Here is a 21,043-nt window from a genome sequence, read left to right as displayed (position 1 = left end):
CTTCTCCCCGCCGAGCCCCGCCTGCCGAACTCGGGCCCGGCTCGGCAGCCGGCTCCCGCTCCCACAAGGCTCTGCTCGCACACACATCTGCATACGGGCTGCCGCGGCCCCGCCCCTCCCGCTGCCCAGCCCCGGCTCGCCCGCGCTCACAGCCCCGCCGCCGGCCCCACCCCCACCAGGCGCCCGGGCCGAAGGGCCGCCCGGTCCCGGCCGGGGCCTCTGCGGGGCCCGCTCCCCCGGCGGCCGCGTCCCGTGCTGCAGCCAGCCCGGCTCGGAAGAGGCGGGGCCGACAGAGCTGCCCCCGGCTTCAGCAGCGCTCCCGTGTCCGGCCTGCCCGAGAGCCGGAGCCGGTCCCGTCCCCGGGATCCCGGAGCGCCGCGAGCAGCTCGTGTCGCGGACCCGCTTCTGCCGGGGGACGAGGGACGCCGCCTCCCGCGTCTCTCCCCCCACCAGGAGCCGGAGCCGCCCCGAGCGGCCTCCCCGGCCCTGCAGAAGGGCGGGGGCGGCCTCCGCGCCAGACCCGGGAAGGCCCCTCGGTCCCTGCCCGGCCCGCCCAGGGAGGCTGAGCGCGCAGGCGGCGGCGCGGGGGGAAGCTGGTCCCGGGTCTCGGGGGGCTGCAGCTCAGCGAGCCCCCGGGCCCCGGGCAGCGACTCGGCAGCAGAGACGGAGCAAGCGGCGGGCCCCCGGCCGGGCCCACCCCGGCTGGCGAGAGACGCTCCGGGGCGAGCCCGGCTCCTGCGGCCTCGCGAGGCGCCTGCGCTGGCTCCGGGTTGGAGCCTCCGAACCCAGCGGGGCGCCACGTGCCCTCGGGCTTCCCCGCCCGGCCCCGGGGTCCGCCGTGCGCCTGCGCGCCAGCGGGAGGGTCTGGGGAGACCGGCCGCCGTCGGCAGCGCCACCTCCGGCCGGCAGGGGCAGCCCCGAGAAAAGCCTCGTTTGAGCGGCGAGGCGGGCCGGCGAGTCTGATTTGCATACCCACAGTGCACTGCGCTCAGCGAAGCCCAGTCCCTGGTGAAGGGGATGGTTCTGCTCGCAGCGTGCCCGGTTCCGACGATCAAGCTCGGGATTGAAGCGGGCTCAATTCACTTTCCTGTAGAAGCGAGCGGTGTAGCGGGCTGTGAGCGTAGTCACCGTGAGGTGAGGAGAGAAGGCGGTTTCCCCGGCAGCGCCTCTGCCGGTGTGTGTCATACTCTGGTTTCTCTTCAGATCGTATAAATCTTTCGCCTTTTACTAAAGATTTCCGTGGAGAGGAACATTTATGAGTTTCTACCCAATTTTTTGAGGCTTCATTTCGGTGAAGCTGCCTCTTCCTGTGAAAAACAGACCAAGTGTGGCGGAGCGGTGGTTGTTCTTTAGAGCAGCGCTTTGTTAAGCGGTGGGGGGTTGTGATGTGTGATTGTTTCGCAGTTGTAAGTTCCCGGCCGCACGTTGAGGAACTGGGGAGGCCTGTTGGTTTGTTAAGATTGCTGTTAGACACAGCGTGATAGTCCTGGGGGGTCCTTGCGCGAAACAGACGAGGGTTTTGTTGGCAAGTAGCTGTTGGAAGTGCTGCTCTGGCAAGTTCTATGTCTTTTCTCATTGCAGTGGGTGAATGTGCTAACGCTTTTAAGCTTACAGGAGCACTGCGGGGAAGTTAAGAGGTTTTTTTCTTTGCTAACACTGCTGTTAGATACGCTGTACGATATTTTTTTAGCTCCTGCTTGCTTGCCCGGACAATGTTTGTAAGGTGTTCTTTTATTAAACGTTTTTCTGACGTTTTTCATCAAGTGTTGTCTATTCTTTCCTGCGTTCCTTCATTTTCAGATTAAGGATTTAGGACATTAACCAGTCCCCAATCACGGTTCTTTTTATGCACACTCTCTACCTTGATCTGCAGATTTTGTATGTTAATATTTCATGATAACAAAGAGAGCACTCGTAGTAGTGAGTATGGTTGTTCTAAAGGATGTAACCCAGAGAAGTCGCTTGCAACTACTGGTATTTTCCCACACTGTTTTCTATATTTGTGATTGCCCCGGCAGCACCTCTGCAGAGTATCTTGGATACTCTGGTTTCTCTTCAGCTCTTATAAATCTTTCGCCTTTTACTAAAGATTTCCGTGGAGAGGAACATTTATGAGTTTCTACCCAATTTTTTGAGGCTTCATTTCGGTGAGGCTGTTCCCTATTGTTGTGTAAAAAGCAGAATTGGGGTTGGACTTTGCTACTTGAATGTCTCTTGATGGCTAAAGCTCCTATTGTAAAAAGAAAACCAGTGCTTTAAAAAATAGTGTTTACAACATCTTTAGAGCTCGATGTGTTAGTGAGATGTTTTTCCAGCAGGGGCCTAGTGGGTGATCTGCATTCACCTAGCTGTTTGGTTTCATATGTTTTTGGTATGAGTGATTTCCTAAGACAAGGTTTGCATAATGTAGAAAATAAATTTCAGATATACACTATTTTCAAGTTTAATTTTTTTCATGCCTGATTTTATTCCCAAACAAAGGAATTAGAATAACTCATCCCCATGTTTTCTGTGTTAATATTTAATGGCACAAAAAGGATATTTATATTGGCCTATCTGGGAGACAGGCCAGTCCTTGCCTACAGACAGCCCCCCAACCTGAAGCGAATACTCACCAGCAACCACATACCGCACAACAGAACCATTAACCCAGGAACCTATCCTTGCAACAAAGCCCATTGCCAACTGTGCCCACATATCTATTCAGGGGACACCATCACAAAGCCAGATAACATCACCCACACTATCAGAGGCTCATTCACCTGCACATCTACCAATGTGATCTAGAAAAAATCAGAATAATTTACAAAAAAACCAAAAGTAACTAAATAGGCTAAATAAGAATCCTTAACTTCTCAGTGTTGTCACCCTCACCATTAGAAAATCATGAGTCAGATGGCCCAAAATCACGAGATTGGCTTAAAAATCATAAGGATGCATCTACCAATGTGATCTATGCCATCATGTGCCAGCAATGCCCCTCTGCCATGTACATTGGTCAAACTGGACAGTCTCTACGTAAAAGAATAAATGGACACAAATCAGATGTCAAGAATTATAACATTCATAAACCAGTCGGAGAACACTTCAATCTCTCTGGTCACACGATTACAGACATTAAAGTTGCTATATTACAACAGAAAACCTTCAAATCCAGACTCCATCGAGAGATTGCTGAATTGGAATTCATTTGCAAATTGGATACAATTAACTTAGGTTACCTTGCATAATGACTTAGCCACTCCCAGTCTCTATTCAAGCCTATTTCCCCTTGTTTTCCTAACTCCTCCACCCCTCCCTTCCTCAGACGTTCTTGTTAAACCCTGGATTTGTGCTGGAAATGGCCACCTTGGTTATCATACATATTGTAAGGAGAGTGATCACTTTAGAGTCTATAGGGAACTATTACTGTGCTTCGTTTGACAATAAACCTGGCTCGGGTGCCTTCGTACCTTACTAGAGTCTGTGGGTTTTGGGGGTTCTCTCGGGGTCTGCTGTGTTAGCTCTCTGCCCAGAGCTGGGGCAGTACACAGAGGGAATACGCACGCAGCCGACTGTTATCATCACCCAACACGAGCAGAGCGCCACACCGGTAGCTACCGACAACAGTTTTTGTTCACCTGTATTTTAGATCATTTTAACATTAGCTTGAATAAAAATTTTTAATTTGTTCTTATCCCTTTAATAACTGATACGTCCTCCTTCTGAGGACTATATATGAAACTGACTTTTGGAATAGGGAGATGGAATAGCAGCTTGCTCCATCCACTGCACACATCGCCCTGTTATTGCAGTACTGAACCCACAGGAACGGTGGACCTCCCTACGGGGAGAATATCTTGGTCGAAGAGCAGCGAAGAAACGCGTCGTTGTCTGTGTTAACATTTGGTTTGTACTAAGAGTATGGTTTTGAGTAATTTGTAACTCTTTGGTTAGTTATTAGTAACATCTTATTATTAGGCCTCTGAGTTGAAAGGCTGCTCTTGCAGATTTTCCTTTGTCATTGTTTGTCGGTCAGTTAAAGAGCTGCTTTCTTAGGCTATTCTGTGTAGGTTCATAAACCACTCTCCTTAGTATTCCTTCCACAAGTGATTGCATGGTTTGGAGCCTTCTTTCCCCCATCTCCCCACCGGAGAAATTTTCCATCCTTTTCCCGCTGGGAAAACACCACTGTTTTAACTTAGGAAACAGTCTCTGTAAATGTTTTGCCCAGACGAGGGGTACTTCATAGGAACAGAAGAGGAGAAAGGCTGTGCATAGCGTTTAAGGCCAGAAGGAACCATCTGATCACTTCAGAGGGACTGAGGGGCACCAATGCCCGAGGATCTGCAATGGCAAGGAATTGATTGGATGCGATTGACTGTATGTTTGAGATAGTTCTCTGGGAAGGAGCAGAAAAGAGCATTGGTAATGATCAGTGATCTCTCTCTCCTGCCATCCTTCTCCACCCTCTGACAAACAGAGGCTAGGGACACCGTTCCTTACCCATCCTGACTAATAGCCATTAATGGACTTAGCCTCCATGAATTTATCCAGTTCTCTTTTAAACCCTGTTATAGTCCTAGCCTTCACAATCTCCTCAGGCAAGGAGTTCCACAGGTTGACTGTGTGAAGAACTTCCTTTAAACCTGCTGCCCATTAATTTCATTTGGTGGTCCCTAGTTCTTATACTATGGGAACAAGCAAATAACTTTTCCTTATTCATTTTCTCCACACCACTCATGATTTTATTGACCTCTATCATATCCCCCCTTAGTCTCCTCTTTTCCAAGTTGAAAAGTCCTAGCCTCTTTAATCTCTCCTCATATGGGACTTGTTCCAACCCCCTAATCATTTTAGTTGCCCTTTTCTGAACCTTTTCTAATGCCAGTATATCTTTTGTGAGATGAGGGGATCACATCTGTATGCAGTATTCAAGATGTGGGCGTATGATAGATTTATATAAGGGCAATATGATATTCTCCGTCTTATTCTCTATCCCTTTTGTAATGGGGCTGAGGTACAGTATAGCGCTTGTGTGACAAAGTGCGACTGTTCTTAATGTTTCCTCTGAATACTGTGCAGGGGTCTGGACACAGAGGATGGCCGACACCCTGTTTCCTGGCCACTGATGGCCTGGGCCCTTCCCCTCTGCAAGGTGAGAGCTTGCAAGGGGGAAGGGATAGGAGGGGGTGCAGGGGTGAGGGTTGTGGGGCTGGGGCAGAGGACTAGGGTGCAGAGGATGAGGGCTCTGGCTGGGTTTGGGGATGAGGGGTTTGGGGCATTACAGAGGCTCAGCACTAGGGCAGAAGGGCAGGGTAAGGGCAGCCTGCCCTGCCACAAGTGAATTGGGGGCACTCGGACCCTGTGGCAGCAGTTGATGCCGGGAGCCGGCACAGGAGAGTCAGGCTCCGGGGCCCGAGAAGGTGGGGGGGGGGGGCAGCAGGCAAGCCGGAGGAGAGACCGGGCCTCAAACATTGGTGGAGCCGGGCCCCCGGGCCCTGAATATTGCTGGAGCCCAGGCACCACGAGCGTATATCACTCGCCGCTCCTGGACGTGAGGTTCTTTGTCTTGCCAGAGGATTGTTTAAGAAGCTGGGATCCTTCTTCGTAGGACGGGGTAGCATAATTTTGGCAATTAATTGATCTTTGACTGTTAGCGGTAGATACACCCGGTGGCCTGTGATGGGATGTTAGATGGGGTGGGATCTGACTTACTGCAGAGAATTCTTTCCTGGGTGTCTGGCTGGTGAGTCTTGCCCACATGCTCAGAGTTTAGCTGATGGCCATATTTGGGGTCAGGAAGGAGTTTTCCTCCAGGGCAGATTGGCAGAGTGTTATGCAGACAAAACTACACAGGATCCTTTCAGGGGACAAGACAAGACGTCACGTTTATTATCATAACACAATTTGATTTATGATCAATAACTAATACTTAATACCTACGTATACACACACCCCAAATGTTCTGCAGCCGCTGTATAGTTACCAGTCCTGAACAGGGGCAGCGAGTTATATACACTCGTGGTGCCCGGGCTCCAGCAATATTCAGGGCCCCGGGGGCCCGGCTCCACCAATGTTTGGGGCCTGGTCTCTCCCCCGGCCCCGCCTGCTGCCCCCCACTCACCTCCCCGGGCCCCGGAGCCTGCAGCTCCCACTGACTCTCCTCTGCTGGCTCCCTGCATCAACTGCTGCCGCAGGGTCCTAGTGCCCCCAATTCACTTGTGGCAGGGCAGGCTGCCCTGGCACACAGGGGTCCCTATCCTGCTTTACCCCCCACCCCAAACCTACTGTCCTGTATAGGCTAAATAAGAATCCTTAACTTCTCAGTGTTGTCACCCTCACCATTGGAAAATCATGAGTCAGATGGCCCAAAATCACGAGATTGGCTTAAAAATCACGAGGATGCTTTAAAAAAAAAAAAAAGGTAACGTGGGTCCTCTTTATTTCCCTTCCGGTTTCTGAACGAGGGAAGCTAGAAACTTACCTTTCCAGTGCAGCCAGAGCCCCAGAGAACAGGAGGCCCGGGTGCCCGGGGCTGGCGGACAGCGGGGCTCCTCACGGTTGTGTCTTCCACATTTCGATGTCACCAACCAAGTATCAAGTGTGAACTCCTCAGGCACTAGGTGAGCCTGCCTTTGTGACAGATGGTCCCTTGCACCAAAAACCGTAACAATATTCTGGTCACTCGGACCGGTCACTCAGCCAGGTCAATTGCACCTCAGATCTCACAGTGAAGACAACGTTCGTGGCCAATCCCATACTAAACTAGCTAAATCTTTACTAACTAGGAAAAGAAAGAAGACACTTATTTACCAGGTTAAAGCAGGGAAACATACACACAAAGGAGTTACAGTCTGAAGTTTCAAAAAGCAGTAGAAGCTGCTGTAACACGCAAGCCCTGTGTGTCCCTGAGGGCTAACCCTAGCCAGACAGCCGGGATCCCTTGCTGACGCTTAGAAGGCGTGCCCTCTCCCTGAAGTCCAAGCAACATAGGGACAACAGTTTCTTCTTGACAGGGATTTTTATTCCATTCCCCCAGAGCTCAAACACTGAGGATGGAGTGGAGGTCAAGGATAATCTAGGCATGGCCCAATATCTAAACAAATACTTTGCCTCAGTCTTTAATAAGACTAAAGAGGATCTTAGGGATAATGGTAGCATGACAAATGGGAATGAGGATATGGAGGTAGACATTATCCTATTTGAGGTAGAAGTGAAACTCAAACAGCTTAAAGGGACTAAATCGGGGGCCCCAGATGATCTTCATCCAAGAATATTAAAGGAATTGGCACATGAAATTGCAAGCCCATTAGCAAGAATTTTTGATGAATCTGTAAACTCAGGGGTTGTACCGTACGGTTGGAGAATTGCTAACATAGTTCCTATTTTTAAGAAAGGGAAAAAAAGTGATCCGGGTAATTATAGGCCTGTTAGTTTGACATCTGTAGCATGCAAGGTCTTGGAAAAAATTTTGAAGGGGAAGGTAGTTAAGGACACTGAAGTCAATGGTAAATGGGACAAATACAACATGGTTTTACAAAAGGTAGATCGTGCCAAACCAACCTGATCTCCTTCTTTGAGAAAGTAACAGATGTTTTAGACAAAGGAAACGCAGTGGATCTAGAGGAACAGCCGTGTTAGTCTGTATTCGCAAAAAGAAAAGGAGTACTTGTGGCACCTTAGAGACTAACCAATTTATTTGAGCATGAGCTTTCGTGAGCTACAGCTCACTTCATCAGATGCATACCGTGGAAACTGCAGCAGACTTTATATACACACAGAGAATATGAAACAATACCTCCTCCCACCCCACTGTCCTGCTGGTAATAGCTTATCTAAAGTGATCAACAGGTGGGCCATTTCCAGCACAAATCCAGGTTTTCTCACCCTCCACCCCCCCACACAAATTCACTCTCCTGCTGGTGCTAGCCCATCCAAAGTGACAACTCTTTACATAATCAAGTCGGGCTATTTCCTGCATAGATCCAGGTTTTCTCACATCCCCCCCACCCCCAAGAATTATAACATTCATAAACCAGTCGGAGAACACTTCAATCTCTCTGGTCACGCAATCACAGACATGAAGGTCGCTATCTTAAAACAAAAAAACTTCAAATCCAGACTCCAGCGAGAAACTGCTGAATTGGAATTCATTTGCAAATTGGATACTATTAATTTAGGCTTAAATAGAGACTGGGAGTGGCTAAGTCATTATGCAAGGTAGCGTGTTTCCTCTTGTTTTTTCCTACCCCCCCCCCCAGATGTTCTGGTTTAACTTGGATTTAAACTTGGAGAGTGGTCAGTTTAGATGAGCTATTACCAGCAGGAGAGTGAGTTTGTGTGTGTATGGGGGTGGGGGGGATGTTTGGAAAAAATTTTGAAGGAGAAGGTAGTTAAGGACACTGAAGTCAATGGTAAATGGGACAAATACAACATGGTTTTACAAAAGGTAGATCGTGCCAAACCAACCTGATCTCCTTCTTTGAGAAAGTAACAGATGTTTTAGACAAAGGAAACGCAGTGGATCTAATTTACCTAGATTTCAGTAAGGCATTTGATACCGTGCCACATGGGGAATTATTAGTTAAATTGGATAAGATGGGGATCAATGGGAACACTGAAAGGTGGATAAGGAACTGGTTAAAGGGGAGACTACAACGGGTCCTACTGAAAGGTGAACTGTCAGGCTGGAGGGAGGTTACCAATGGAGTTTCTCAAGGATCGGTTTTGGGACCAATCTTATTTAATCTTTTTATTACTGACCTCGGCAGAAAAAGCGGGAGTGTGCTAATCAAGTTTGCGGATGATACAAAGCTGGGAAGTATTGCCAATTTAGAGAAGGACAGGGATATCCTACAGGAGGATCTGGATGACCTTGTAAACTGGAGTAATAGTAATAGGATGAAATTGAACAGTGAGAAGTGGAAGGTCATGCATTTAGGGATTAATAACAAGAAATTTAGTTATAAGCTAGGGACGCATCAATTAGAAGTAACGGAGGAGGAAAAGGACCTTGGAGTATTGGTTGATCATAGGATGACTATGAGCCGCCAATGTGATATGGCCATGAAAAAAGCTAATGCGGTCTTGGGATGCATCAGGAGAGTTATTTCCAGTAGGGATAAGGAGGTTTGAGTACCGTTATACAAGGCACTGGTGAGACCTCACCTGGAATACTATGTGCCGTTCTGGTCTCCCATGTTTAAGAAGGATGAATTCAAACTGGAACAGGTACAGAGAAGGCCTATTAGGATGATCCGAGGAATGGAAAACTTGTCTTATGAAAGGAGACTCAAGGAGCTTGGCTTGTTTAGCGTAACTAAAAGAAGGTTGAGGGGAGATATGATTGCTCTCTATAAATATATCAGAGGGATAAATACCGGAGAGGGAGAGGAATTATTTAAGCTCAGTACCAATGTGGACACAAGAACAAATGGATATAAACTGGCCACCAGGAAATTTAGACTAGAAATTAGATGAAGGTTTCTAACCATCAGAGGAGTGAAGTTTTGGAATAGCCTTCCAAGGGAAGCTGTGGGGGAAATAGACCTATCTGGCTTTAAGATTAAACTCAATAAGTTTATGGAGGAGATGGTGTCAAGCTTCCTCCCCCACTCTGAACTCTAGGGTACAGATGTGGGGACCTGCATGAAAAACCTCCTAAGCTTATCTTTACCAGCTTAGGTCAAAACTTCCCCAAGGGACAAAATATTCCACCCTTTGTCCTTGGATTGGCCGCTACCACCACCAAACAGATACTGGTTACTGGGGAAGAGCTGTTTGGAAACGTCTTTCCCCCCAAAATACTTCCCAAAACCTTGCACCCCACTTTCTGGACAAGGTTTGGTAAAAAGCCTCACCAATTTGCCTAGGTGACTAGAGACCCAGACCCTTGGATCTTAAGAACAATGAACAATCCTCCCAACACTTGCACCCCCCCTTTCCTGGGAAATGTTGGATAGAAAGCCTCACCCATTTGCATAGGTGACCACAGACCCAAACCCTTGGATCTGAGAACAATGAAAAAGCATTCAGTTTTCTTACAAGAAGACTTTTAATAGAAATAGAAGTAAATAGAAATAAAGAAATCCCCCCTGTAAAATCAGGATGGTAGATACCTTACACGGTAATTAGATTCAAAACATAGAGAACCCCTCTAGGCAAAACCTTAAGTTACAAAAAAGATACACAGACAGAAATAGTTATTCTATTCAGCACAGTTCTTTTCTCAGCCATTTAAAGAAATCATAATCTAACACATACCTAGCTAGATTACTTACTAAAAGTTCTAAGACTCCATTCCTGGTCTATCCCCGGCAAAGACAGAATATAGACAGACACACAGACCCTTTGTTTCTCTCCCTCCTCCCAGCTTTTGAAAGTATCTTGTCTCCTCATTTGTCATTTTGGTCAGGTGCCAGCGAGGTTACCTTTAGCTTCTTAACCCTTTACAGGTGAGAGGAGCTTTCCCCTAGCCAGGAGGGATTTCAAAGGGGTTTACCCTTCCCTTTATATTTATGACAGATGGTATGATGGGATAACATGGTTTTGGTAATTAAATATTCATGGTAAATAGGCCCAATGGCCTGTGATGGGATATTAGATGGGGAGGGAGCTGAGTTACCCAGGAAAGAATTTTCTGTAGTATCTGGCTGATGAATCTTGCCCATATGCTCAGGGTTTAGCTGATCGCCATATTTGGGGTCGGGAAGGAATTTTCCTCCAGGGCAGCTTGGAAGAGGCCTAGTCTCCTAGCACAGACAGGGTTGCCACCAAGAGAAAGAACAGAGAGCAAAAGCCAAAGCACCCCAGGGCAGGGGGAGAGCCTGCACATTGGAGGAGGGCACCAGGTGAGAGAGGCGTTTTTGACAGGCCATCCTCCCATCAGAGGAGGCCCAAGAAGGAGGAACAGACAAAAAGCTGCAAGCGGGGCAAAAGGCAGAGTCCCCAAGCAGCTCCCCTTCGGGCAAAAGAAGGCACTGGTCCAAGCCCCACAAAGGCAGAGTAGAGAGCAGGCCAGATGTAAAAGCCCATGATGAGCAGAAAAGCAACAAAGAACCAGCAGCCTGAGCTCCCATTAACAAAGCAATCAAAACAACATAGCGTCCTAAGCTAAAGTCTCAGTTTTCTTGTTGAACTAAACGCCAGCGTGAATCACAAACACCCCGAAAACTACTCACAAGCATTGAAAAAGAAAACAAGGCGAGCCGCCTACAGAACTAAGCAATCACAACAACCTAGAAAAAAACTGACAACACCGGAAAAAAGAAATTCAGAATAACTTACAAAAAACAAAAATGACTGAGAACAAAACACACTAAAGCTTTTCTTCTTCCTTTGACCGAGTGCCAGGGGAGAGCGCGAACGCAGTCCCCCACTACCACAAATTATGCAGTCGAGTTTCCCGCATTTGGGGAAATCGCAGGGGTCAGCACACCCGCAGTGCAATGGATGAGCCTCGCCCTGGGAAAACCACCTTCGTGATCATGGTGTCTCCCCTGCCAGGTAAGTATGACTTGGGCCGCCCCGGCCGCCGCCCGCCCTCGCTCGCCCCGCACTCTCAACCCACGGTGGGGCCCGCCAAGACACGCCCGCCGGCCCCGCCCGCGCCGGCCCCCGCTGCCGCCACCTGCCCCGCGTGTCCCCGGGCCCCAGCCTTCTCCCCGCCGAGCCCCGCCTGCCGAACTCGGGCCCGGCTCGGCAGCCGGCTCCCGCTCCCACAAGGCTCTGCTCGCACACACATCTGCATACGGGCTGCCGCGGCCCCGCCCCTCCCGCTGCCCAGCCCCGGCTCGCCCGCGCTCACAGCCCCGCCGCCGGCCCCACCCCCACCAGGCGCCCGGGCCGAAGGGCCGCCCGGTCCCGGCCGGGGCCTCTGCGGGGCCCGCTCCCCCGGCGGCCGCGTCCCGTGCTGCAGCCAGCCCGGCTCGGAAGAGGCGGGGCCGACAGAGCTGCCCCCGGCTTCAGCAGCGCTCCCGTGTCCGGCCTGCCCGAGAGCCGGAGCCGGTCCCGTCCCCGGGATCCCGGAGCGCCGCGAGCAGCTCGTGTCGCGGACCCGCTTCTGCCGGGGGACGAGGGACGCCGCCTCCCGCGTCTCTCCCCCCACCAGGAGCCGGAGCCGCCCCGAGCGGCCTCCCCGGCCCTGCAGAAGGGCGGGGGCGGCCTCCGCGCCAGACCCGGGAAGGCCCCTCGGTCCCTGCCCGGCCCGCCCAGGGAGGCTGAGCGCGCAGGCGGCGGCGCGGGGGGAAGCTGGTCCCGGGTCTCGGGGGGCTGCAGCTCAGCGAGCCCCCGGGCCCCGGGCAGCGACTCGGCAGCAGAGACGGAGCAAGCGGCGGGCCCCCGGCCGGGCCCACCCCGGCTGGCGAGAGACGCTCCGGGGCGAGCCCGGCTCCTGCGGCCTCGCGAGGCGCCTGCGCTGGCTCCGGGTTGGAGCCTCCGAACCCAGCGGGGCGCCACGTGCCCTCGGGCTTCCCCGCCCGGCCCCGGGGTCCGCCGTGCGCCTGCGCGCCAGCGGGAGGGTCTGGGGAGACCGGCCGCCGTCGGCAGCGCCACCTCCGGCCGGCAGGGGCAGCCCCGAGAAAAGCCTCGTTTGAGCGGCGAGGCGGGCCGGCGAGTCTGATTTGCATACCCACAGTGCACTGCGCTCAGCGAAGCCCAGTCCCTGGTGAAGGGGATGGTTCTGCTCGCAGCGTGCCCGGTTCCGACGATCAAGCTCGGGATTGAAGCGGGCTCAATTCACTTTCCTGTAGAAGCGAGCGGTGTAGCGGGCTGTGAGCGTAGTCACCGTGAGGTGAGGAGAGAAGGCGGTTTCCCCGGCAGCGCCTCTGCCGGTGTGTGTCATACTCTGGTTTCTCTTCAGATCGTATAAATCTTTCGCCTTTTACTAAAGATTTCCGTGGAGAGGAACATTTATGAGTTTCTACCCAATTTTTTGAGGCTTCATTTCGGTGAAGCTGCCTCTTCCTGTGAAAAACAGAGCGAGTGTTGCCGAGCGGTGGTTGTTCTTTAGAGCAGCGCTTTGTTAAGCGCTGGGGGGTTGTGATGTGTGATTGTTTCGCAGTTGTAAGTTCCCGGCCGCACGTTGAGGAACTGGGGAGGCCTGTTGGTTTGTTAAGATTGCTGTTAGACACAGCGTGATAGTCCTGGGGGGTCCTTGCGCGAAACAGACGAGGGTTTTGTTGGCAAGTAGCTGTTGGAAGTGCTGCTCTGGCAAGTTCTATGTCTTTTCTCATTGCAGTGGGTGAATGTGCTAACGCTTTTAAGCTGACAGGAGCACTGCTGGGAAGTTAAGAGGTTTTTTTCTTTGCTAACACTGCTGTTAGATACGCTGTACGATATTTTTTTAGCTCCTGCTTGCTTGCCCAGACAATGTTTGTAAGGTGTTCTTTTATTACACTTTTTTCTGACGGTTCATCAAGTGTTGTCTATTCTTTCCTGCGTTCCTTCATTTTCAGATTAAGGATTCAGGACATTAACCAATCCCCAATCACGGTTCTTTTTATGCACACTCTCTACCTTGATCTGCAGATTTTGTATGTTAATATTTCATGATAACAAAGAGAGCACTCTTGTGTATGGTTGTTCTCTGATGTAAAGCAGAGAATTCACTTGCAACGAGTGGTATCCCCCCCACACACACACGTTTCTTCTGTATTTGTGGTAATTCATTCATCACTTTAGGTTTTTGACTCCGATTTGTAGCTAAGAAGATGTAAAAGGGAAACAGTCCTATTAAAATAACTGGTGTTTTTACTTTGTAGGTCCTAACGTCCTTTTGATTATTTTGCAGCAGATTTTCGTGCTTGAAGCCGGACATGACGGGCTCCTTATTTTGACGTAAAGTTCCCTGATTCGGTCAGCGCTAACTCGGGTCACCCTGGCTGCAAAGCCAAGTGCTTTAGCCCTGATGGTGGTTTTGGAGCCCGCTTACCGATATCCAGGTTTTTCTTTATATTGTCTAAATATTTTGCTTTTTACTAAACTTTTCTGTGGAAACAATATTTATAAATTTCTCCCCTTTTTTTTTCCCCCAAGCTTTGTTTTGCTAAACCTGTTCCTTGGTGTGTAGAGTAAAAGACAAAAGGTATTAGAGCGGATGTAACACGAGCTAAATCCTTTTGTTATAATTTCTATAATCGAAAGCGGTTGGGCTCTCTGTTAATTTTCTTACGGGGAAGTTAGACTGAACATGTGGTTTTTCTTAGGGGGCTCTTTTTGCCTTCAGGCTGTAAGGAGTGTGTTTGAACAGACGAAGCACCCGGGTGCAATACCAGAATGGCCCCCTACGCGACTTTCCTCGGACGTGGGAGGATTGCACGCGGAGGCGTACTGTCAGCGCTCCCCAGCCCCAGCCCGGTCTCCGCGGGCGGGTCAACGAGCTGTGCGGTGGCTGCAGGCTGGCGAAGCCCAGTCCCGGGGGGCGGCGGGGGCTGGGGACAAGCCGGCCGCTCTTTGCTGCCCCTGGGCGGGCTGCCCTAGCCGTAGGGGGCGGGGCGCGATCCCCTGCAGGCTCCGAGCAATGGCCGGTCCGGCCCGACAGCTCGCCGGGGCGGCTCCGCGGCCCTTGCAGTTGCACCGGCCCTTTCCCGCGGGCACCCGGGAGTGGCCAGCGCCCCAAGCCCGCCTGCACCGCCCGAGGCGCAAAGCCCGGCACCCGCAGGCTCCGGGCCCGGGGGCGTCTCCTGTGTGGCCCCGGGTAACCAATGCGCGGGGCCGCGCCCGGAGCAGCTGCGGGGACCCCGGGAGCCGCCGCCCCACCCGGAGCCGCGTTCCAGGGGCTGCAGCCGCAGCTCGGAGGCTCGGACCTCCCTGTGACGCTACTTTGAATGCCCAGAATGCATTGCGCATCGTCACCTGCTCCCCGCCCCGCGTCCCTGCCCCTTGGGCTGGGTTTGCTCCCAGGGATCCTGGTTCCGACGGTAAAACTCGGGCTTTATGCCGGCCAGTGCAACGGGCCGTACAAGGGGAAGGATTTACGGGCTGTCCGTGTAGCGCCCATGGGCTTTTATTGTGAAAAACAAAACAAAACAGAGCGTTGGTGATTCCTTAATTGCAGTTGTGTTAATGGCTACATTGCTCAGAAATCTCGACTGGTTCTTTACATGTCACTTATCTGGAGAATTAACAAAAACACCGTTTACAATGTATTTAGAGCTCAGTGTGCTAGTGAGATGTTTTTCCAACAGGGGGCTATTTTGTGTTCCGAATTCCTCTTGCTGTTTGGTTTCCTATGTTTTTAGCACTAGTGATTTGCTGAGACTTTGCATACTGTAGAAAATAACTTTCAGATATATATTCAAATCTCATGCTTTTCATGCATGATTACATTTCCAAAGGAAGGAATTAGAATAACTAATCCCCATGCCCTATGCACATAATTTAACTCAGTCCCCACGTTTTCTGTGTTAATATTTAACGGTACAACAAGGGTATTCATATTGGCCTCTCGGGTTATTCTAGATGACCTTATGCAGCAGAGCTCACTGGCAACTAATTCTTTCACTCCCATGTTCTGCTGTAAGAAGGCCAGCGTGGGTCAGACCAAGGGTCCACCTAGCCCAGTGGAGTGTACAGAACAGAACAATTTGGAGTGATCCACCCTCATCTGCCACTCCTGGTCTCTGTGGAGTCACAGATTTAGGGCCTGCCTCAAGCATGGGATTGCATCACTGACCAACTTCACGAATAGCTCTGGAGGGACCTAGTCTCTATGAACTCATCTCATTCTCTGTGGAAGCCAGTGATACTTTTCGCCCTCACAACGTACCATGGCAGGGAGTTCGGCACCTTCATTTTGTCAGGTGGGTCCCCGCACCTTTACTGTATTGCGGGAAAGGGTGAATAACACTTCGCTCTTCACTTTAGCCACATCATTCATGGTTTTATAGACCTCTCTCACGGTGGTTCTCAACCTTCTTATTTACCAGGGGCCCTAAAAATAAATACGCGGCCCTGCGGATCCCCAACCAGAGGTGAAGCAGGGACGGGGCCACACGGGGTCACCTGCTCCCCCCCACACCCCGCTAACGTGGCGGGGCGGAGCAGGGGCGAGTCTCCTTGGCTGGCTGCTGCCCGCTCGTGGGGTCAGTGGCTGTGAGGCAGCCCTTCCTGGGGGCAGGGGAGACTCCCTGCTGCCGGGAGACGCCATCTTTTGTTGTGAGCCTCCAGCCCCCGGCAGCAAGCCAGGCAAACGGGCTCGGTGGCCCGAGGAGGTGGGTCAAGCCCAGGCTTCTCTTGGCGGCCGCCCAGTTGGGACCCGGCGCTGTAGCGTATCCCTCCTTCCTCATCTCCAGTCTAAACCGACCCGCCCTCCGAACCTCTGCAGTCTGGTCGCAGCCCTGGGAAGCTGCTGTTTCTGCTGGGGAGAGAGAGAAGCGACATGCGGCGTCTCTCCCCCCCCGGCAGCACGTGACGCAGCCGCCCGCCCGCCCCCGCCGGGGGGACCGGGCGGCCCTTGGGCCAGGGCGCCCGGTGGGGGAGGGGCCGGCCGCGGGGCTCCGAGCGCTGAAGTGCGGGGACTGGCCGGGGGAGAGCGCGAGCCCCGGGCCGGCAGGGGGAGGGGCCCGATCGGAGGGGCGGGGCCTCGGCAGCCCGTATGCAGATGTGTGTGTGAGCAGAGCCTTGTGGGAGCGGGAGCCGGCTGCCGAGCCGGGCCCGAGTTCGGCAGGCGGGGCTCGGCGGGGAGAAGGGTGGGGCCCGGGGACACGCGGGGCAGGTGGCGGCAGCGGGGGCCGGCGCGGGCGGGGCCGGCGGGCGTGTCTTGGCGGGCCCCACCGTGGGTTGAGAGTGCGGGGCGAGCGAGGGCGGGCGGCGGCCGGGGCGGCCCAAGTCATACTTACCTGGCAGGGGAGACACCATGATCACGAAGGTGGTTTTCCCAGGGCGAGGCTCATCCATTGCACTGCGGGTGTGCTGACCCCTGCGATTTCCCCAAATGCGGGAAACTCGACTGCATAATTTGTGGTAGTGGGGGACTGCGTTCGCGCTCTCCCCTGGCACTCGGTCAAAGACAGAAACAGGAGCGGAAGCTGTGCTCCCGCCTGAGCAGCATCGTCACTCTGTTGGTTTTTTCCAAGTTCTCGCTGAGATTGTGTTCTTCGCTGTTCCTGGGGGGTTTTCTGACTTCACCGTTCCGCAGCTTTCTCTAGGAAGGTTTAGCTCCTGTGTCATGGCATAGCCCAAGGAACTAGCTGCCTGGCTGCTTTTTTTCCACGGCTTACAAGGGGCTCGCAAAACTCGAAAATTTTCGCTTACAACGCTCTGTGCTTTCTGCTGCTCTGTTAATCCGAAAACGAGAACTGAGAGGTAAACTGTGCAGGGAACTCTTCCTCAACTTGCACTCCATTCCTTAAGGGCCTTTCGGGGTGTTCCCATTCCCTCCCTTAGTTCCTGATTGACTGCAGACTATATAGTAAAACTTGAGTTCTGCTTAGGTATACCTTAACCAATCATTTTACTAACATTTAACTAACCAGTGCTGACATATTGTAACATGATTATTTAACCAATTATATCCCACCACCTTAATTAGTTTGCACCCAGCGTAATACATTATACAGCAAAGAGAAACAATCACAGAACCAGACAGAGATTATGCAGACAAACAATAGGGAAATGGGGACTACAATGACAGAACAAACACAGAAGTGAGGATTTCACATCCCAGCTATTGATAAGTGAGTTCTTGCCAGACAGGATGCTATCAAACTAAGTTTCCTTTTACATTTTCTAGGCTCTTCCCTTTCTCTGGAGGTGATAGATCAGATCACCTTTCTAACAGCCCCATGTTGCCTTATTTCAGTGTGACTGGTTTGGGATGTGACCGTTCTCTTCCCAGTTTATGGCTGCCTCTGCTGCTTAGCCAGAGATCTTAGCGTAAGAACAGGGCCTCAGACTGTCACAGTAAGAGAAGCCTCTTACACCGGCAGACAGTGATTTTGATTCTTTCTGTTATACCTCTATAACTAGCGAAGTGATAAGAATACACCTAAAGTCTTAGAGTATAGGCCTTTACAGACACGCCTGAATAGCTATATTCTACAACTGTGGAACTCTCTTTCTTGAGTGGTAACAGGGGTTCTTCCCCTTGGGGAGTGGAGTGGAGTGCTTATTTCCCAGCAGACTGACTAGACACCAGATTTGGGTGCTAGCAGGGGGACTCCTTATTTTCTGATTTCTTTCAGCAGCGATGAACTTGCCAGGGCACAGCTTACCTCTCAATTCTCATTTTCCTGTACTGAGCACAAAAGTTGGGAATCAGCTCATGATAGGGAAGGAATACCATATGTGTGCAGTGGTTAGACAGGAAACTGGACTGGTATTGAGTGAAACTGTAAGTAACTTATGTATGATGCCTGATGCCTGTATGTTTGAAATAGCTATGTAGGAAGTGGAGGTTTTAAGTGGGCTTTTAAAGGAAATTGAAAGGCAGCAGAAAGTGGAATCCCAGATTTTTAAACAATCTTCCAATAACACACAAAAAAAGCTCATGTCTAGTTAGTCATTCAAAAGTAGAATAAAGTTACAGCAAAATTTCATCATAACTGAAGTAAAATCCTAAAGATTTCAGAACACAATTGCTAAAAGGAGACACAAGGGAAGCAAGGAGACACAAAGTCAACCTTGTCACAGAGAAATACAGTTAAACTAGTTCTCTTTTTTTAACCAGCATAGTCTCCCCAAACGGAAGGGCACTGTTCCTGGACAAGGGGCCTGGAGAGGGATTTTCTTGTTGGCGTAGACCACCCACCTCCCCAAAAGGCAGACTGTTGTATCAGTGCGACTTACATTCCCTGTGCAGACCAGGCCTGAGGGTTGGTGCATGCTGAACAGTTAAGTCAAAATAGCTCCATTCGTCACGGGTGTGTAAAAGGAAAACCTGCTCCTGGGCGACATGGTTATGCTGACCTAACCCCCAGGGTGGCTAAGGGCATTCGGGGAGGCAGTGGGCCTAAAGTGACGGAAAGACCACCTCCACCATGGGGCTGTGCTAGCCTACTCTCGGTAGCACAGACAGGGTTGCCACCAAGAAAAAGAACAAACAGCAAAAGCCAAAGCAGCCCCAGGGCAGTAGATGAGCCTGCATGTTGGATGAGGGGACCAGGAGAGAGAGGCGTTTTTGACAGGCCATCCTCCTGTCAGAGGAGAAAGGGCCCACGAAGAAGGAACAGGCAAAAAGCTGCAAGCAGAGCAAGAGGCAGAGCAGTCAGGCAGCTCCCTTAGAACAAAAGGTGGCACTGGGGAATGGGAACAGGCAATGGGGGTGGAGAAATGGGAATCATGTTTTGCTAAGGAGGGGAATGGGAACAGGGACACAGGTAAGGCTCTGTGGTGTCAGAGCTGGGAAGGGGGACACTAAGGAAGGAAACTGGAATCATGGTGGCTGGAAGTTCACCCCAATAAACATTGAATTGTTTGCACCTTTAGACTTTGGGCATTGTTGCTCTCTGTTCATGTGAGAAGGACCAGGTAAGTAAGTGGGTGAAGGAATAAGCCCCCTAACACACAGGTTGACCGTGCGGTGTGCTTATTTCCCAGCAGATTTCGGATGCTCATGTAAATGTAAAGCCTAGCGCTCAGCTTTATTTCTGTTTCTTAGCTCTTTTGGGCAATCTATCTTTGGTCTGAAATGTAGGATCCCTGCATTAGGAGAGATGACTAATTAATGATACCATAAACCTTGGCAATCAAATGAAACAGCCCGAAAGGCCCTTAAGGAATGGAGTGCAAGTTGAGGAAGAGTTCCCTGCACAGTTTACCTCTCAGTTCTCGTTTTCGGATTAACAGAGCAGCAGAAAGCACAGAGCGTTGTAAGCGAAAATTTTCGAGTTTTGCGAGCCCCTTGTAAGCCGTGGAAAAAAAGCAGCCAGGCAGCTAGTTCCTTGGGCTATGCCATGACACAGGAGCTAAACCTTCCTAGAGAAAGCTGCGGAACGGTGAAGTCAGAAAACCCCCCAGGAACAGCGAAGAACACAATCTCAGCGAGAACTTGGAAAAAACCAACAGACTGACGATGCTGCTCAGGCGGGAGCACAGCTTCCGCTCCTGTTTCTGTCTTTGACCGAGTGCCAGGGGAGAGCGCGAACGCAGTCCCCCACTACCACAAATTATGCAGTCGAGTTTCCCGCATTTGGGGAAATCGCAGGGGTCAGCACACCCGCAGTGCAATGGATGAGCCTCGCCCTGGGAAAACCACCTTCGTGATCATGGTGTCTCCCCTGCCAGGTAAGTATGACTTGGGCCGCCCCGGCCGCCGCCCGCCCTCGCTCGCCCCGCACTCTCAACCCACGGTGGGGCCCGCCAAGACACGCCCGCCGGCCCCGCCCGCGCCGGCCCCCGCTGCCGCCACCTGCCCCGCGTGTCCCCGGGCCCCACCCTTCTCCCCGCCGAGCCCCGCCTGCCGAACTCGGGCCCGGCTCGGCAGCCGGCTCCCGCTCCCACAAGGCTCTGCTCACACACACATCTGCATACGGGCTGCCGAGGCCCCGCCCCTCCGATCGGGCCCCTCCCCCTGCCGGCCCGGGGCTCGCGCTCTCCCCCGGCCAGTCCCCGCACTTCAGCGCTCGGAGCCCCGCGGCCGGCCCCTCCCCCACCGGGCGCCCTGGCCCAAGGGCCGCCCGGTCCCCCCGGCGGGGGCGGGCGGGCGGCTGCGTCACGTGCTGCCGGGGGGGGAGAGACGCCGCATGTCGCTTCTCTCTCTCCCCAGCAGAAACAGCAGCTTCCCAGGGCTGCGACCAGACTGCAGAGGTTCGGAGGGCGGGTCGGTTTAGACTGGAGATGAGGAAGGAGGGATACGCTACAGCGCCGGGTCCCAACTGGGCGGCCGCCAAGAGAAGCCTGGGCTTGACCCACCTCCTCGGGCCACCGAGCCCGTTTGCCTGGCTTGCTGCCGGGGGCTGGAGGCTCACAACAAAAGATGGCGTCTCCCGGCAGCAGGGAGTCTCCCCTGCCCCCAGGAAGGGCTGCCTCACAGCCACTGACCCCACGAGCGGGCAGCAGCCAGCCAAGGAGACTCGCCCCTGCTCCGCCCCGCCACGTTAGCGGGGTGTGGGGGGGAGCAGGT

General features: G+C 52.3%; 1 long non-coding RNA gene and 7 other non-coding genes across 8 annotated transcripts in view; 5 read left to right on the top strand and 3 right to left on the bottom strand.

Moving 5' to 3' along the window:
- The window catches only part of LOC125641139 (uncharacterized), a 37,940-nt gene extending 20,950 nt beyond the window's left edge, over positions 1 to 16,990 (bottom strand). The window contains exon 1 of the long non-coding RNA XR_012669751.1: positions 16,821 to 16,990. This is a non-coding gene — a long non-coding RNA (uncharacterized LOC125641139). The remainder of the gene's footprint in view (positions 1 to 16,820) is intronic.
- LOC142073144 (U5 spliceosomal RNA) lies at positions 1,184 to 1,299 on the top strand. The gene has a single exon (XR_012669817.1). It is a non-coding gene; the product is annotated as a U5 spliceosomal RNA (small nuclear RNA).
- LOC142073146 (U5 spliceosomal RNA) lies at positions 2,040 to 2,155 on the top strand. The gene has a single exon (XR_012669819.1). It is a non-coding gene; the product is annotated as a U5 spliceosomal RNA (small nuclear RNA).
- On the top strand, positions 3,632 to 3,824 carry LOC142073142 (U2 spliceosomal RNA). The gene has a single exon (XR_012669814.1). It is a non-coding gene; the product is annotated as a U2 spliceosomal RNA (small nuclear RNA).
- On the bottom strand, positions 11,332 to 11,495 carry LOC125641993 (U1 spliceosomal RNA). The gene has a single exon (XR_007358206.1). It is a non-coding gene; the product is annotated as a U1 spliceosomal RNA (small nuclear RNA).
- Positions 12,822 to 12,937, top strand: LOC125642014 (U5 spliceosomal RNA). The gene has a single exon (XR_007358223.1). It is a non-coding gene; the product is annotated as a U5 spliceosomal RNA (small nuclear RNA).
- Positions 16,813 to 16,976, top strand: LOC125641998 (U1 spliceosomal RNA). The gene has a single exon (XR_007358211.1). It is a non-coding gene; the product is annotated as a U1 spliceosomal RNA (small nuclear RNA).
- Positions 16,991 to 20,049: 3,059 nt separating the features above from the next.
- On the bottom strand, positions 20,050 to 20,213 carry LOC125641999 (U1 spliceosomal RNA). Its single transcript, XR_007358212.1, has one exon. It is a non-coding gene; the product is annotated as a U1 spliceosomal RNA (small nuclear RNA).
- Positions 20,214 to 21,043: the final 830 nt, after the last annotated feature.

The sequence above is a fragment of the Caretta caretta genome, chromosome 8 (assembly GCF_965140235.1).
Source record: "Caretta caretta isolate rCarCar2 chromosome 8, rCarCar1.hap1, whole genome shotgun sequence".
NCBI classification, from domain to species: domain Eukaryota; kingdom Metazoa; phylum Chordata; order Testudines; family Cheloniidae; genus Caretta; species Caretta caretta.
The sequence above is the reverse complement of the archived record's forward strand: the minus strand, read 5'-3'. Positions and strand labels throughout refer to the sequence as shown.